Genomic DNA, 18,057 nt, shown 5'->3' on the forward strand with positions numbered 1-18,057 from the left:
TCTTTGGACTGTGGGAGGAAACCGGAGCACCCAGAGGAAACCCGTGCAGACACGGGGAGAATGTGCAAACTCCGCACAGACGGTTACCTGAGGCTGGAATCGAACCCGGGTTCCTAGCGCTGTGAAGCTGCAATGCTAATCACTGAGCCACTGTGAAACCCTAAAATAAAAGATATTCTTACAATAAGGAACCAGATGGAGTCTGCAAAACATTCATTACATCCGCAGTCTTGACTAAGTTATTTAAGAAACTCTCCACTCAATGAAAAACAGTATCAAAATGCAATCATTAAAATATTATGAAAATGTGGTGGCACTCAACCTTGTGTTCTGAAATACGCCTGCCAGCTTTGCAAAAATCTCATGGGAAATCAATTGGCAAAAAATGCTCCTTAACAATTTTTATTCCTTTAAATGAGCTGCTGCTTCTAACTACTCCTACCCTAGGTGATACTGTCATGGTGTGCTGTCCGCACAGATTGATTATAGATAATCTGCAATCTGTCAATGAGATCCACCATTTACATATGCCTAGGTTGACCCTCAGTGGAGAATGTATTGTTATATAGTTTACATTTTTTAGACATTTTCGCATAGCTCAATTCTACTTAACATTATTTTGCTGCTCATTTCTAATGTAGGAATCAAAAGCATGAAATAAACAAAGTCCTCCTTTGCCAGAAATGCAGATGCTTTTGATTGGCTCCTGTCAAAGGGACACCACCAAACAAACAACGTGGTCTTTCTTTATATGTGAAAGCCAAATACATCATCAGAGTATGATTACTACTTAGTTGTTAGTGTATGAAGGCTCATGAATTTCCCATCAGTTTCAAATGAAAAGAGGAGAATATTGTCCCCAGAAGAGACCCAAAACAAAGTCATCTCACTGTTTTTGGCTTTCTTTGTCAGACCAGAGGAGCTAAGGAATTTTTTTTTGATGGGCAGTCATTATACTGGCCTAAGACAATGATTTGTGGGTGGCAAAATCCATAATTAGTAGTCTATAAGGAAAACAGTGAAAGATAACTATTGACTGACAAAAGAAGAACTCATCTTCATTTCCTAAAAAAAATCCATACAATGTTTGAATGGTCTGCGGAAGCAATCAAGACCTTCATCCAAAAGATAATGCACACCTCAGTCTATAAGATGGAGAAACACCAACCTGCATTATGTACTTTACATTATGTACATTACGACAGGTTGCATTCAGATGTAGTAAAATATAGTAAACTTTTGATATGGTAAAATGTCCCGAGGCTCTTCACAGGAATGTAATCAGTGAAAACATAGAAACCAAGCCAAAGAAGGAGATAGTAGGGTTAGCAACCAAAAGCTTGGATATAAAGGTTAGATTTTGAGAAGGTCTTAACAAGGAGAGGTGAAGACGTTGGGAGATTTGGGAGAAATTCCAAAGCTTGGGATCCAGATGGCTGAAGGCATAACTGCCAACGGTGAAGCAAAATACTTTGAGGATGCACAGGACACCAGAACTGAATGAACATAAAATTCTCAGAGAGAATTTACAAAGATAGTAAGGCCAAGGAAAGATCTGAACACCAAAAGTAGTCAATGAATGATTTGAACGGTTGAGCCTTGTGGTTCAGATGTAAAAGCAAAGCTGACACTTTATTGTGAAGACCATCAACTGTATAATACATAGACTATTTTAATTGATTAAATTAATTTCAGTGAGGAAAATGAAGAAAAGCTTCGGTATTTTTCTATTAAAGAAATGTACCAGTTCTCCAGTAGCCATGGAATGTACATCAATAAATAATCATCTATCATGCACCAATTTCTGAAATCTAAATGTCATTACAATTGAAATAGAATGAGATTTGCTCTTCCCTTGTGTCAATGATTTTCTTAGCTAAATTTGAAAAATTTGAATTAACTGCAAGTATATATTCAGTCTCCAGCAACCAAAACTGCTCTTTGAGTCCCCTAAAACAGGGGACTATATTTAGAATGAATAAGCACTGATGTGGTTTGGATAATTGCCATCAGCTTTCTTGTCTGTTACAGTGCACTTTAGGTAATTGTGTAATATTTGGTAAAAGAACTTTTGCCTCCCTGAGGGAAATGTCTCATAGCCTCACACCCATGTTAATGACATTCTAAAAAAATTAAAAAGGTTATCCAGCCTATCCTATGAATACTATTAAAACTAAACACATTTTAACCCTTTATATTATCAACCAGCTTTCTTCTAATATCCCTCACTCATTTACTTCCGATTACATTGAAGTGCTGCTCATAGGAGGTAGAAACCAAACTGAGGCAAACTTTGCCACCCAGTTTGAATTTATTCATTTTTACTGACCACATTTTATTTTTAGTTCCTTTTTCTAATGAAGCCTCAGTTTCAGGGTTTGTTGAGGAACCAAAAACAATCTGTCCTAATTCACATTCCTAGTAAAAGAAGACTTGAACTTGTTTGATTCATGTATTAGAAATGAACAGCACAACAACGTTTAATAGAAGGGAGCTACATGAAAATATCTCAAAGAAATGAGCTACATAACAATACATACTCCACTGAGAGTTGACCTGGGCATAGTTAAATGCTGGATCTCACAGAGAGATTGCAGATGATCTACAGTCAATGTGTGACTATGGCACAGTGTGGCATACCTTGACAGAATTTCCTGGTAGAAGTGTCTAGAAGCAGCAGCTCACTCAACGGAATAAAAATTGTTGAAGTTTTTTTTGGCACAAAAGCAATGGCATCTCCATTTGGGCAAGGGTGACCATCAGTTTGGCAGACAAGACCTAAAATAGACATTGATCCCTTGCTCCCATTCCTGAAAGTCAAATCAGGAATGCCTGAAAAAATCTTCTAACACAACGTGCACAAGTTGACTTTCAGATGATCTTTGTTTGAAAGTATTGGGACCAAATACCTGCTGGAAACAGATGCAACGATGACTGATTTCAGACTCAATCTTTCCTGTGACTCCTGCCATATCTACAGAATGAATGAACTCATTGACTTCCAATTTTAGTTCCTCAAATTCTAATCCCAAACACCTTCTCATTCAGAGAGTTTTACAACTTCTTGGTGGGATAGAGTCATACAGTCATAGAATCATATTCCAGAAAAACAAGATTTTTGGCCCATAATTTCTATGCTGATCAAAAAACAACAAACTGCAGTAATCCCATATATAACACAGTGTGGAGCTGGAGGAACACAGCACCCCAGGTAGCATCGGAGGAGCAGGAACCTGATGTTTTGGGATGGAAAGTGTCCTAAGTGTCCCAACCCAAAACGTAAACTTTCCTGGCCCTCTGATGCTGCCTGGCCTGTTGTGTCCCTCCAGCTCCACACTGTGTTATCTCTGACTCCAGCATCGGCAGTTCTTACTATCTCTGAGTGCGTAATCCCATTTTCCTGCATTCGATCCATAGCCTACTATGCCCTGGCATTTTAAACGTCCAGGTACTTCCTAAAAGAAATAGAGCTATTTGTGCCAATCGCTTCTCTTCCAATGATTCATTCTTTCACCTCAAATTGGAAACACCTGAAAGTTATTCACTTTTGATGAATGTTTTGTTGACTGCAAAACAAATTAAGTCTGTTCCAAAAGTTGAAACAGAATTTTTGTGATTGTAAGTGAATCAGGATTTAGTCATTTCTTATCTTCAGAGAGATGGAACATGCACAATTGTCTCCTTTGTTCCGATTTGAAGCAGACCATAATTTTGTAATAATTAAGCATATGGAACTTAGCATGAGGGATAAGCATTCTTTCTTCAATCTAAAGTACTGGCGACTATGATTTTCTTGCTAGGTTTTTTCATAAAAACTGCAACAAGTTGTTCTTTGGCTTGCCAAGTTGTTTAGAATACTAATATGAAGCTCAACTGGAGTATTAAAATTTCACTGTTTATCTTTAAAGTGGTAATAGGTCAATTCATGTCAAAGGCTAGCAAATTCCACACCATCTGCTTCCTCCTCATCATAACCAACACGGGCAGGGGAAGGAGGTTTCCTTCATGTTTATTATAATAACATTACAAATCCATTGTTTCACCAGCATGTTTACAATTCAATCCACAAAACCTTCACTGCTTCAACTCCTTCTGCTTCATTTTACTGGTTTTCTGCATTGCACCAAACAATCTGGACATGGTGTGGAATTCTCTAAACTTTGGGATGAATTTTCCAAGCCCATTGGCAATCAGCTGGAAATTGAAAGGGCTGGCAAAATAGTGAGGGAAGGAATTTGGAAGGGAACTGTGTCTTCCCGCCTCCAATAGCGTATTATTGGTGGAGGTGGGGAAACATGGCTGCTCAGTTGCGCACTGGATGGCCAATTGAGTTGCCCAGGCGGCCAATTGAGACCACATCCTGTCTCTTCAGGATTTCACTTGCATCAGGACAGCCCACTACCACGCGGGTTCTGGGGGTGGGGGGGGGGGGGGGGGGGGACTTCATTTCTGGTCACTGCAAGGCACAATTTTACTTCTGCCTCTTTCCCCCCAATCCTGTGGTGATGGCCAACATTGCAGGAATGACATTATGGTGCTTAATGACACCCACTCCTCCTCTTGCTGCCATGGCCCGACTTTCCCCAAACACAATGACCTGTCTTCAAGTGTGCCTGGTCATGGGGGTGGTTATTTCCTGCTGCTGCAGCTACAGCAATGGGTGCCATTAACAGTGATGCTGTTGGAGCTGCTGAGCTGAGCTGCTGGGCCGGCAGTCCCTGAGGATGTCCGTCATCCTTAATTGAATGGTCAATACCACTAGCAGCTTCCTAATTGGCTGTACCATGCCTCTCACTGGCTTGACATTGCTGCTGCTGTTTATGCCGTTTATTCCCTCCTTTATACTCTTAAGGTTCAATTTTATTGACCAGGATTTCTATAATCAGTGAAAGGACAGCGGATGCTGTAAATCAGAAACAAAAGCAGAGGTTGCTGGAAAAGCTCAGCAGCCCTGGTGGCATCTGTGAAGAAAATCAGAGTGAACGTTTTGACTCGGTTCTGAGAAAGGGTCTTCTGAGAGTTGGGATTTTTCTTCACAGATGCTACCAGATCTGCTGAGCTTTTCGAGCAATGTCTATTTTTGTTACGATAATCAGCATCAGGATATAGGAAGACAAATCTTTGACATGGACACTTTATCTTCCAACACATAATCTTCACAGAGATCACCTCATGTGATCTGTGATTTTTGACTGCTTGTTTCCCATGAGCAACAATGTCTGTTTATGGAAGTGCAATTTGTTTTACTATCTTGTCTCATCTGAAATATTTTGTGGGTAACAATTTAGGTAGCTGGAAGGGTCTCCCTTATGCCTAGCTTGAAGATTGTAGAAGTTGCTGTTCTTCCTCTTATTATTAAAAATGAATGGTCTGAACTTGCGAGACGGAAAACAGCTTAGAACAACATTTTAGTTATTACAATTATTAAAGCAAATTGATTCAACAAAGCACTGAAAGAAAATCTTCACATTCAAGGACTACACTTTATTCTTTCAGGCCTAGCTTCTCTTTAGCTTGTTGACTGGTTGCTCAGAGAACATACCCAGGCCATTACTGATTGACAATTACAGTGTCATGACTGCACATCGAACACTGGTTTGATTCTTTCAAATTGGCTTCCTTCCCTCAGAAAATGATGAGTAGTACTCAGTGTTAGCAAATTACCTTGCTCATTTCCAAAACGATCATTGTCAAAATGTCATATAATGAGTTGATTTTTGCCTTAAATAATGATGTGGAATTCACTCTTATTGTAGCCTTTCCTAACTAATTTAGTCGGTAACAACCCATGTCAATTTTGAACAAGGGTCTGTGTCAGAGGAAAGTACAATTTCTTGGGGCCAGGGTTGTTAATTCTGCCATCAATGATTCACTCTTGGAGTTTGATAGTCATTGACTTATTGTGTTGGGATCTCCAAGGCAGACTTAGAGCTGACAACATTGAGAAGCTTTTTGCCCTGTGTCTGAGCTAAGTACCCTGACAATATAGTAGTGAAATGAACCAGTTGTCTTACTGGCCAAGGGGACAAAAAGCAAGACAATGCAAGGCCACGGAAGCTGTCAGAATCCAGGTTGATGCAGTGTCAGTTTGCCATGACAGCAAGTAAAGAGTCCAGAGATGTAGCCTGGGCTTGCCTGTGAGCTGGGTGCAGATCGCTGAGCACACAGTGCCCTTGCTGCAGCATTACAATGATAGCTATCAGTACAACTGGAGGTGCAGCATTGAAGTGCAGATGTATCTTGTAAGCGGAATGAAGATGTGCCAAGTGTGATGTCAATGTCTATGGACAATACAGTGCATGTGGCTGGTGCCCATGGAGCATGCCAAGGGATAATGGTGCCAGCTGCCCAACATGGAGGTCTTTTGGAACAAGAGGTGTATTAAAGATCTCGTGGTAAATTTGGCGAGAGTGTTCAACTTTCATTGACTGCAAAATTGTGTTATAAAATGTCCAAACAGTTTGATTAAAAACAAGTACTCCCTTAACAATGTAGCATCCTCACCTATGAGCCAGGAGGTTTAGATTTAAGTCACACCTGCATGTACAGGCAGTTCACAGGCTGTCAATGAGTTTGGAGCTTTGAGTCCATTCGCAAATCGATTTGTCGGAACACAATGCAAAGGAACTGTTCCTAAGTACAGGAAACATTTAGTACGTTGGTCTTTAAAATTACATCCCTGTATGAGATCATATTTGCAAGTCAGAAGTTCATCAACTGAGCACGCCTGTAAATAACATCTCTGAACAGGTTTGTTAGAAAATATTGAAACACCCTTGCAGTGCAGTGGTAGCATTAAGTCTTCCCTGCCCTGGCGGTAAGTTGCAATACATCGGAACAGGTTGATTTAAAAGAATACATAAATGCTAACAATACTTTCAAAATTGCTGACAATTTCATTGCCACTGAGTTTGATTTACAGTCACAGTGTCTGTGTTGGAAGTCTACATACACTTTGGAATGGTTCGATAATCAAATACATGGTTAATTAAAAGGAAGAGTATGTATGTTTTGGAAGGGAAATCATTACATTACTCAAGCATTAACTATTTAAATCACATTATGCTTGACACACAATGGAACTCAAACATTAGTGTAATACTGATGATCTTAATGTCAAAGAATTGCTGTTAGGATTGTGAGTCAGTTTGACTATTATCCAGAGTTACAGCTTAACAATGCTTTTGCAAAAGAGCAGATCTCTTGCTTTAGTCTAAAAGCAAACATTTTAGCAAAATTATCTGCAATTAGTAGTGCTGTCCAAGTATCTCAGTTTTATTCATTTGTTATTATTCTACACCCACAATCTCACAGACTGATGATTGTACTTTTCACTCCATTGTTTGTCACACTGAATCATTTCCACCCTCTTTCAGATTCTTTGGCATCAGTCGCCAAGAGTCTTCAGTCTTCTGGCAATGTCGCTCCATATATCGATAATGAGGTGCACAAGGGGACCACTGATTTCCAAATATGTGCATTTTTCCTTTTCTCTTCCAACAGCTTTGCTGAAGCCCAGAAAATAAATCACTATAGATGATGGAAATCGGAACTTAGAACAGAAGATGCCAGTGACATTCAACAGTTCAGGCAACATCTGTGGAGGTCAAAAGGTAGGATTGATAATGCTTAGTCATAACCCTTGATGTAAGCTATTGTATTGAGAATGGCTCGTGTGAACTCAGTTTATTACATTATTGGCCGAATTTTCTCAGTCTTTGAGCAGAAGGGACAATAGTGAGAAATTTGGGTGATTATAGCTAGAATGGAAGAATGAGATTTTTAACATTGAGGACAAAAGCCTTATTTTCCCCTTAAGGTTTGGATGGCTAGATAAGGATCTCACTTGTCAGTGGCCCTATTTCCCTCTTTTCTGATCTTGAGTTAACAACTACTTTCACCTCAGTTATAAACATTTTGCCATTCTCCCAGCTGTTCCTGAGAATTTGGTTAGCACCGATTCCGGAGTTGAAATTCTGAGTGGTTACCTGGTGGGTGATGCCTCTCCACTGCTTCGCTTAGCCCCCATGGTACACTTCATGGGCAGCGATTGCCATATTCTTAGTCCAGCAAAGTCAGCATTGGCAAAACACCAACCTCATGGCATCATTATGGCCAATCTCTGACAAACAGAAGATACATCAACATTTATTTACTGGCCTTTGGAGGTTGCCAACATTTGACATTGCAATGTTGCTGGCAAGTTATTTGACGCTCAGGGCCACTCATACTTATCTTGCGCAGCTGCACAGCTCAGATCTCTTTGCTTGCTTTCTCAACATGCATTCACCTTTGCATTTGCGAGGATGTTCATGGCATTTCTGCTTTGCCTTGCCTTTTAGTCCAGACAGAAATCCTGGCAGCTTGATGGTTTCAAGCACTGAACAGTGAAGATATTGGAGTGTTGATGTAAGGCAGCGTTTGTCAATGTTCCTGCTTAATGCAAGTTCTTCAACTAAATGGCTATGTCTGAAATTCTAAGTGAACTAGTTCGTAGTCTCGTGAAGGGGACCTTGCAACAACACTCTGTCCAGGGCATGGTTTGATCTCAGTCTGGGGTATGGCCACAGTCAGTTGGATGCTTGGTGCAATCAGGGGTCAGGGATCAGGGATACATGTCTTTCAATTCTGGAGTCCAGGCCACAGTCAGTGCTGCGGGTTAAGTCCAAACAGTTCAGGCATCAGAGATAACAGGGTTTGGAACTGGATGAACACAGCAAGCCAAGCAGCAGAGGAGCAGGAATGCTGACCGGAGACATTTTTCTGAAGAAGGGTCTAAGCCCGAAACATCAGCCTTTCTGCTCCTCCGATGCTGTTTGGCCTGCTGTGTTCACGTAGCTCCACACCTTGTTTACTCAGATTCTCCAGCATCTGTAGTTTCTACTGTGCCTGAAACAGGGATCAACAGGTAAGTCAGTTGGTAACATGTGGAGGCAACAGTCCAGTGTTCAGGGATCATCCTCACAAGTCAGTTTGGGGCCTGGGACACAGGTTGCACTGGTGATTTATTCAGTAACTGTCAAGGGAAGATTATCATGGCCGATCCATGCTGTCTCCGAGAAAGCAGAACACAATTCTCAGGATTGGATTAGACTGTGATTCGGAGGGGGTAATAAAAGTGTAGGAGAGCAACTCCAAGTATAAGTTTGAGATCTCACACAGCAAGGGAGAATGCAGGGAATCGCAAGGGGAGGTTTTATTGCAAGGTATCATGACTTTCACTTCAACGGAGGGACAGTGAATAACGAGAGTTCATATGGCGAAGCAGTTAGTCAGAGGCCAAGCAGAAAAACATGAAAATTGATTGTCAAATAAAAGGGTTGCATCAGAACATGAGAATCCTGAAAGCTGCTGGGGTTCACAGCGAACAGTAACAGAAAAGAGTATGAAAGATGACAGGGTGTTAGTCAAAATCTAGACTTTAAGAAGCACGATCTGCCATTTTGCACCAAATCTCAACCATGCAACAGGGATGGGAAATTACAACCAGGCCATTCATGGTGGAAGGTGCAAGTTTATTTTGTTCTGCCGGAGGGTGCTGTATGCATTTTAGGGTGACCTGTGAGCCTGCATTCATCAGGCATCCATAGATTAGTTTGCCAGAATAAGACGCATGTATTCAATCTGGCATTTCTTGGGTGATTCGTTGGCTGGGTGGCAAGGAGAGAGTGCACCTGCGATAGATATAGTATTCCACAACATGGTTTGTCTTGTGTATACCTGCATAAGGTGTAATTTGCCAGATGTCCACATTGAAGCATTTTGTGGCACTCTTTCAAGGAAGCCTCCATGTCTGACTGTATTGTGGCCCACGATAAAGCCTCATTTCTATCTGATGTGACTGGCCAAGAACCACACCACTGAGGAGCTGCTTTCTTTATAGTTAGTCCCACAAAGCTTCAATGTGTCCGTTTTAAAAGGGTCCAACAATGGGAGTTGCTATCTTCACAGCTCCCATACTGAGACAATGAAGGAGAACCAATGAGATGCAAAACCATTAACAAGTTCAAGAGCAATAGAAGTCTCTAGCAGCTGCCACATAGCCTTGAGATGGAGAAGTTTAACAGCAGAGGTTTCCCTCAGGACATAGTGCTCAGAATCTTTCATCCCCACTATCATTTCCTCCAGATGACTGAAACACAGGATGTCCCAGGACACCATCTTGACACTAAATTATTTGCTGGAGCAAAACTGTTGTGAAGGACTAGGTGACTACCCTGTTATGATGGTTGTCAATGTGACAGCGCCACTTTATTTACATGTGACTCATTCCAAGGATCCACTGTGGGCTTTTGAGGAATTTTCCAATTTTCAACTCAGAAATGTATCAAGGATGTAGCAAATGCAATGTATGCCAGATTACACCACTTCCTCTCTTTCCCCAGTGAGGAGGTCAATATTATAGCCCAGGCGGTGGGATTTTCCAATATTGCTAGTAGCCCAGCTAAGACTTCAAGCATATTGCATTGAGAGAATTATATTGTAACACAGCTGAAATAACAGGAAAGGGTTCCATTTGATCCATGTCCAACTTAACAGTGACCATCCCCACCACATCTTAGAAAGCTGTGGATCCTGCAAATAGCCAAAGTTCTTGATATTTCTCAAGATCCTGCCTCATCAGAAGGACAGAGTACATAGATTGCTGCTTGAAGGCCCTGACAACAGCAAGCACTTCCACAACTGCAAAATCCAATGACGAGGTTGCCCTCAAAGCCAGATGTACAACTAATGAGCTAAGGAGTGGAAAATTGCGTGAGAAAAGTCACCATGGATCATGGCAAGAAACCCTTCACAAAATTCCCTGAAAATATGGGAAGATTTAGTCCAGTAGAACTTCTTAACATTGCTCACAGTGTTTTGAACAAAACATCAACCAAAAATTTTGGACAAAATTGTATAATCTTTTGCCTACTTTGCAGTGATCTTACAGGAAATATGTTGTAACTACAGTTTCATAATTACTATTGATTCTTTTCTTACATAATATCCTTCAGAGTGACACAGACTAATCTGTAGATTATTTATCACTGCTCAGATTTAATCATAATCTTGACCCTGACACATGTAATAAGAGGACTTATTGTTGGAAAAGATGTATGTGACACTGGTTAATGTAGAGCTAGAGTTTTGTTTTGTTGCTTTGAGTGGGGAAGGTAAACATGTGCAACATTCATATGGGCATAGGAACTAAACCAAGAATAGACCGTATGATCCAATAAGATTACACCACCATTCAACCAGATCAAGTGTGACCTCATACTTTCAATTCCAAGTTTCTGCCTGATTGCAGGAGCACATTTTTGCAAATGTCAGAGATTCTGCACCCAATGTGTTCACCACTCATTAATGAACTTTAATGGCAGGCGTTAAGATGAAAGATTGCAGTAGTCTCCAATGCAAGTCTATCCTTATTTCGATAACGAGACAAAATTTTGTCCAGTACAAACCACACCTCCACCCCTCTCACCTTCCCCCACCCCCAGGGTAAGGGCCGGCTGATGCTCAGTTAATTGGTTGAATTGCACTTGACACAAAGGACTTTACCTAAAAAGAAGCCAATGGAGGCTCTGACTTGCTCTCCAGCAAGACCTCTGTCACTTCCATTTTTATACCACTCCCTATTTCCTGATGCGTTTCCTGACTGGCAGAGGTTACCGTGAAGGGCTCTCCTTCTCAACTTTTTCCTCAGATAAACCACCACCAGTTGTTTCTCTCTAATGAGAGGGCATTCCTATGGTCCGCTAGGACAATGGCAACTTTATCTTTATTTACTGGTGCTCTCCGTACTCCCTGCAACCCAAGCTATTCACTTTCCCGGGACAGGGGTCCCTGCATTGTTCAAGCAAAGTTCCTTCTTTCCCTGACATTGGTGCCAGTGCTCCATGAGTTCAAACCTATCAAAATTTCAGCCAGACCTTTTATAAAATTGACCTGTTTGACATACCTCTGGAATAGGTGGGGTGCAGAGCAGACTTCTATCCCAGATATAGAGACACTACCACTGCAACATAAACAGCCTTCACTCATCTGTTGTTACCATGTTATGGCACACTTGTGACGTAGCTGAGACTTAGCCCAGGCCTCCTAGCTCAGAGACAGGAAACTACCACAAACCACATTGGCCTCCCAAGAACTTTGATCACTTTTATTGTAAAAGGTAAACCTACCATCAAATTAGCAATTCTTTTATTAATCAATTTTTAAATTTTACAAACCCACCAACAAATTAACCAATCACCAAACTGATCCGATGACAAGCTTTGTTCACCATGGGTGGTTTTACAATAACAAAAATTAAAAGGGGAGGAAATAATGAAGGGGACTAAATCAAAATGGAGTTGAGGAGTAAACAATGCATTCTCACCCTTGTGGTGCTCCCCTTTCTTGAAAAGGCTTGAGGATGTTGCTGGACTCTGTATGCTCCTTCTCTAAGCACACCTGGATTTGGACATAGCCATGGAAGAAAGGCAGGCAGTCGGGAATTATGAAACCCCGTTCACAATGCCCTCCTCTTTTTAATAAATGCCCATTACCAATCACCCAATTAAGAAATGACAAGCAATGGCCATCAGGGGCAGGTTGGCAATGACAAAAATCAAGTAAAGGTAGAAAATGATAAGAGGATTTTATCAAAATAGAGTTGGTGAGAAACTGAAGCACTACAGCCCTTGTGATGCCCAACTCTCCCTAAAAGCCCAGCTCTTCCTTTTTTATTTTACAAGACCTACTGCTACATCATCCAATTAATTAATAAAATGTAACCAATTACAAGCAATGTCTATCCCAGGGTCAGTGTATCAATAACAAAAATCAAGACAAGGTGGGAAAAGGAGAAATAGCAAAATCAAAATGGAATTGGTGGGGTAAGAAATATATGCCCGGTCCCACCCTGGCCAACTTACCTTAAAGGCTCGGTTTAAAGGTGGGACCTGGACAAGGCCTCCTGGCTCAGAATTAGGGGCATTGCCACTTCTCCAAAGGCCGATGAGCAGCAACTGCTCTCAATCAACTCAGGGGCTGTTCTGTTTGAACCTTAAAGCAACTTGAATTTCTAATTTTGCCATCAACTCCAACTATAACTACTCATTCCTGGGCTGTTGTTTCCTTTGATGCTATGCACTTGCCTAACAGGCAACCAAGCCAATCAATCAGCTCAGTTTCCAGGTGACGAGCTCTTGTTTCCAAAAATCCCCCAACACTGGAGTTTAAACACCATGGGATTCACTTCCAGGTCCCCTGGCCATAACACTCCCTTGACTCTGTCTTCGCTCCCAGTAAACATCAGGGCTATTATGTCAGTCAGGAATGTAAGAACACGTGCAAGTGATTAGAATGTTGATTGAAAATAAGATCCTGGAACCAAGCATTAAAAAAGTCAAAACCTTACTGCAAGTATTTTTCTGTAACATTGCAATGACTGCTGTAGGGGGTTATACCCAATACCTAGCATTGGGTATTATGAAAAAGCAAACTGAATCAGAATTGGAAGTAGGAGAATGTTAGCTAAATGAGAAACATGTTGAAAATGATGAAAGAGTTGAATCTGTGTGGTTATTGTTCATGAAGATACTAATTAAGTATTGCCTCAGGGTCCCAGTCATTGCATTAAGGGCAGTAACTGGAAGGGTTGAAAACACACATTGAGTTTATGACAACATCATAATTGCCAAATCATGACAACGACATTTTTTTTGGAATGAGTGATAAAGGTACTTCAAGATAATAGCAATCATTTTACAGGCTGACAATGGAAAAGCAAATTACACTGTTTAGAGACTACCTATTAATCCAGTTGCCAGACATTCTCTTCTGTAAAGTGTAGCTTCAATTTTCCACATGAAGAAATGCAGAGTTCTCAAAAACTGTAATACTGAAGGAGTTTTATGGACACAGAAGAGACAAGAGATGTAAACATGCCTGAGAATTTTAAATCAGAACCATTTGAGGTCATCTGTCAGACCATTACTCATGCTACTAATAGAAGTTAAGTTGTAACATGAACTTGTAATAAATTGTTGATTTTTCACATTGGTAAAAGATTTCTGAGGCCATATGAGTTGACATTGCAGCCTGACATCACAATAAATTAGAACAAGCTGCTAGTTAAGAAGTAGGTTAGTTGGTTTGTACATGGCTTGCAAGGAGAAATTAATGCAGATTTTATATCGTATTCACAGAATTATAAAAGTTTACACCAGGTATAATGGACCATTGTACCTGGAACAAATCTTTTAAAGATCATTTGGTCTCACTTCCTTACCTTTACTATACCCTTTTATCTTTCTTTCCACATATTTATTCAGGTATATTTTAAAAATTATTATGAGTTTCATTTCAATCAGAGTTCCTATTGGTTTATTCTTTGTCCTAAATAAGATTCAGTTTATCCGTGTAACTGCTTTGATAGAACAATACCAAAATAACATGTGAAACTGTAACTAATCAGGTCATTTAACTTTCTGACTACTAACAGCAATAACAAATTACATTTATATAGCACCTTCAGTGCATTAAAACTTTCAAATGCTCTTCACTGTAGCATTATAAAATAAAATGTGACATGACCTAAGTAGACAATGGGCCAGATGACCAAAATTGCAGTCAAAGAGACAGATTTCAATAAAAATTAAGAGAGGTGGAGAGGTGTAGGGAAGGAATTCCAAACCGTGCAGCTGGGCAACTGAAGGTGTGGCCATCAATGGAGGAGCGATTTAAAACAAAGATGCTTGATAGGGTGCAACTACTGAAGACGGCTGTGTGGCAGGCAGAGTTTACAGAGATGGGGGTGTGTTCCATGGAGGAATTTGAAGACAATTGTGAGAATTTTAAAATCAACTTGTTGCTTCAATGGAAACCAATGTAGGTCAAGGATTACAGGGGTGATGGGGAGTGGGAGTTGGTTAGAATTAAGACTTTGATAACAAAGGGTTGTAGAGGCATACAGTATGGAAACAGACCCTTCAGTCCAACCAGTCTTTACCAGATATAAGCCCTGACTAAAATAGTCCCACCTGCCTGCTCCTGGCCCATATCCCACCCAACTTTTCCTACTCATGTACTTAGCCAAACGTTTTTTAAATGTCGTAATTGTACTCACATCCACCACTTCCTCAGGAAGTTCATTCCACTCGTGTACCACTATGTGTAAAATATTTGTCCCTCATGTCTTTTTTAAATCTCTCTCCTCTTGTTCTTAAAAATATACCCACTAGGAGATAGCAAGAACTGCAGATGCTGGAAGTCAGAGTCAAAACAATGTGGAGCTGGAGGAACACAGCAGGTCAGGCAGCATTAGAGGGACAGGGAAGTTGACATTTCAGGTTGGGACCCTTCATCATGACTGGGGAGGGGCAAGGGAGCTCAGAAATAAATTGGTGTTGTGGGGCTGAGTGAAGGCAGGGGTTGGTGCAGATAGGGGGGTTGTGGAGATTGGTCAAAGGGAAGGATTAGACTTGATTACCTACACTGTGGAAACAGGCCCTTCGGCCCAAAAAGTCCACACCGCCCCTTGGAGCATCCCACCCAGACCCATCCCCCTATAACCCACACACTCCTGAACACTACGGGCAATTCAGCATGGCCAATCCACCTGGCCTGCACATCTTCGGACTGTGGGAGGAAACTGGAGCATCCGGAGGAAATCCATGCAGACACGGGGAGAATGTGCAAACTCCACACAGTCACCTGAGGCTGGAATCGAACCCCAGTTCCTGGCGCTGTGAGGCTGCAATGCTAACCACTGAGCCACCGTGCCGTCCCACTGGAGATTCCTCCAGTCTCACAAACCGCCTTACCTCTGTAATCTCCTCCCCCCTCAACTTCCTCCGATCTCTAAATTCCTCCAGCCCATATTAACTTCCTTCACTCTGCGGTTGTCTTAACCTTCACAAGCCTCACTTTGTTTGAAATGCAATTCAGCCTCACAATCCTCTCCATTTCTGTAACCTCTCCAACCTCACACTTTTCCCTATTTCTGTAATCTTCTCCAGTCTCAGAACCCTTCCTATCTCTAATATCCCCCAGCCTCACAAATCTGATGGTATGGATAGGTGAGAAGGAAGATGGGTAGGTTGTGTCAGTTCCATGAGGCGGGGATTAGAAGGAGGGCTGGACATAGAATGAGGCCAGGGTTGGGGAGATTTTGAAGTTGGTTTATTCTATGTTGAGGTCATTGGGCTATAAGCTTCCGAGGTGGAATATAAGGTGTTGTTGCTCTAGTTTATGTGTGGCCTCATTGTGATGGTGGAGGAGACCAGGATGGACATGCTGCCAGGGGAGTGTGGGGAGGAATTGAAATGGCTGACAACTGGAAGGTGGTGTTGATTGGAGCGTACAGGTGAATCCCTGTTGGATAGGGAAAGTTTGTTTTGGGCCTTGAATGGAAGTGAGGGGTGAGGTGTAGGGGCAGGGGTAGCACTTCCTACAGTTGCAGGGAAAGGTAACAGGTGTGATGGGCTTGGTAGGGAATGTGGAACTGACGAAGGAGTCGTGGAGAATGCGGTCCCTACAGAAAGCCAATATGGGTGGGGAGGGAAATATCTCTTTGGTGATGGGCTCTGATTTTAGGTGGTGAAAGTGGCAGAGCATGATACGTTTGACGTACATCTTCTAACCTCATCTACCACATCCGTTGTTCCCGATGTGGCCTTCTCTACATTGGAAAGACCAAGTGCAGACTCGGTGACCAATTTGCAGAGCATCTGCACTCTGTATGCTCCAAACAACACCACCATCTGGTTGCCAGCCATTTCAACTTCCCATCCCACTCCTTTGGTGACATGTCCATCCTGGGCCTCCTCCACTGTCATAGTGAGGCCACACGAAAATTGAAGGAACAACGCCTTATATTCCACCTCAGGACCTTACAGCCCAATGTCTTAAACATGTCCATCCTAGGCCTCCTCCAGTGTCATAGTGAGGCCACACGAAAATTGAAGGAACAACGCCTTATATTCCACCTCAGGACCTTGCAGCCCAATGTCTTAAACATAGAATTCACTAGTTTCAACATCTTCCCCGGCTTCATTCCTCTCATCCCTTGCCCAAGATTTTACTAAAGTCCAAGTAAACGATGTCTACTGCTCTGTCCTCAATCTTTTCAGTAACTTCCTCCAAAAACTCAAGCAAGTTTGTGAGACATGATTTTCCTTGCACAAAGCTTTGGACTAACTGATATTTACAGAAGGTAGAATGTAGAAGACCAATCAAATATGTTGGATTAGCCAAGTCTAGAGTCCATGAGGTTTGAATGGAGTTTCAACAGCAGCTCAGCTGAAATAATAACAAGGTTGGGTGATGTTATACAGTGGAAGGAGTTAGTTTTGCTGTTGCTATGAATATAAGGTTGCAAGTCACCTCAGGGTCAAATGTAACACTAAGCATGCAAACAGCCTTTGTTAATTACATGCTGTTGCCAGGGTGAGGGATGGAGTCAGTAGTTAAAGAATGGAATTTGAAATGGGGCCAAAAGAGGCTTAATCTTCCCAAAATTTAATTGGAGGAAATTTCTATTCTTCGAGTATTGGTTAAGAAGTCTAATTAGTTAGCATTAGCAGAAGTGGCAAAAGAGCCGATTGCGTGATCTCATTGTTGTATATGTGCAATACATAAAATTCTTCTCTGCTCTGACCTTATTCTTTTGGTGAAATTGTAAATTTAATGACTGACTAAATAACCAATGGAAACAGTTTTCCCATATTTGCATACATATCAAAATCTGCAAATTTGTGAACACTTCTCTCAGAGATCTTTTTGTCCATCTCAGGGCTCTCACTAAGAGACCCTCACCTTCTCCAATGATGCCTCAAAACGAAACCTTTTTGCCCAAGGTGATTTTTCACAATTCTGTTCTGTGTCACCCTCGCTGTCACGGTCTCCTTCACAAAGTGGAACTCTCAAAAGTAAGTACACTGTTCTAATACCTAGTGTCAAATCTGTATTAGGCAATACCTCTTCTCTTGAGCTCAGTTTCCTTACTTGTGAGCCTAGAATGCCACACATATAGTTATTATATTTATCAGCTTGTCATTCTGTTTTTAAATATGTGTAGCTGTC

The 18,057-nt window shown here is 41.4% G+C and overlaps 1 long non-coding RNA gene across 1 annotated transcript in view; it reads left to right on the plus strand.

Moving 5' to 3' along the window:
- Nucleotides 1–17,758: 17,758 nt before the first annotated feature.
- Nucleotides 17,759–18,057, plus strand: part of LOC125463482 (uncharacterized) — a 28,687-nt gene continuing 28,388 nt past the window's right edge. Inside the window, exon 1 of the long non-coding RNA XR_007249835.2 lies at nt 17,759–17,903. This is a non-coding gene — a long non-coding RNA (uncharacterized LOC125463482). The remainder of the gene's footprint in view (nt 17,904–18,057) is intronic.

Source organism: Stegostoma tigrinum, chromosome 22, assembly GCF_030684315.1.
Source record: "Stegostoma tigrinum isolate sSteTig4 chromosome 22, sSteTig4.hap1, whole genome shotgun sequence".
Taxonomy (NCBI): domain Eukaryota; kingdom Metazoa; phylum Chordata; class Chondrichthyes; order Orectolobiformes; family Stegostomatidae; genus Stegostoma; species Stegostoma tigrinum.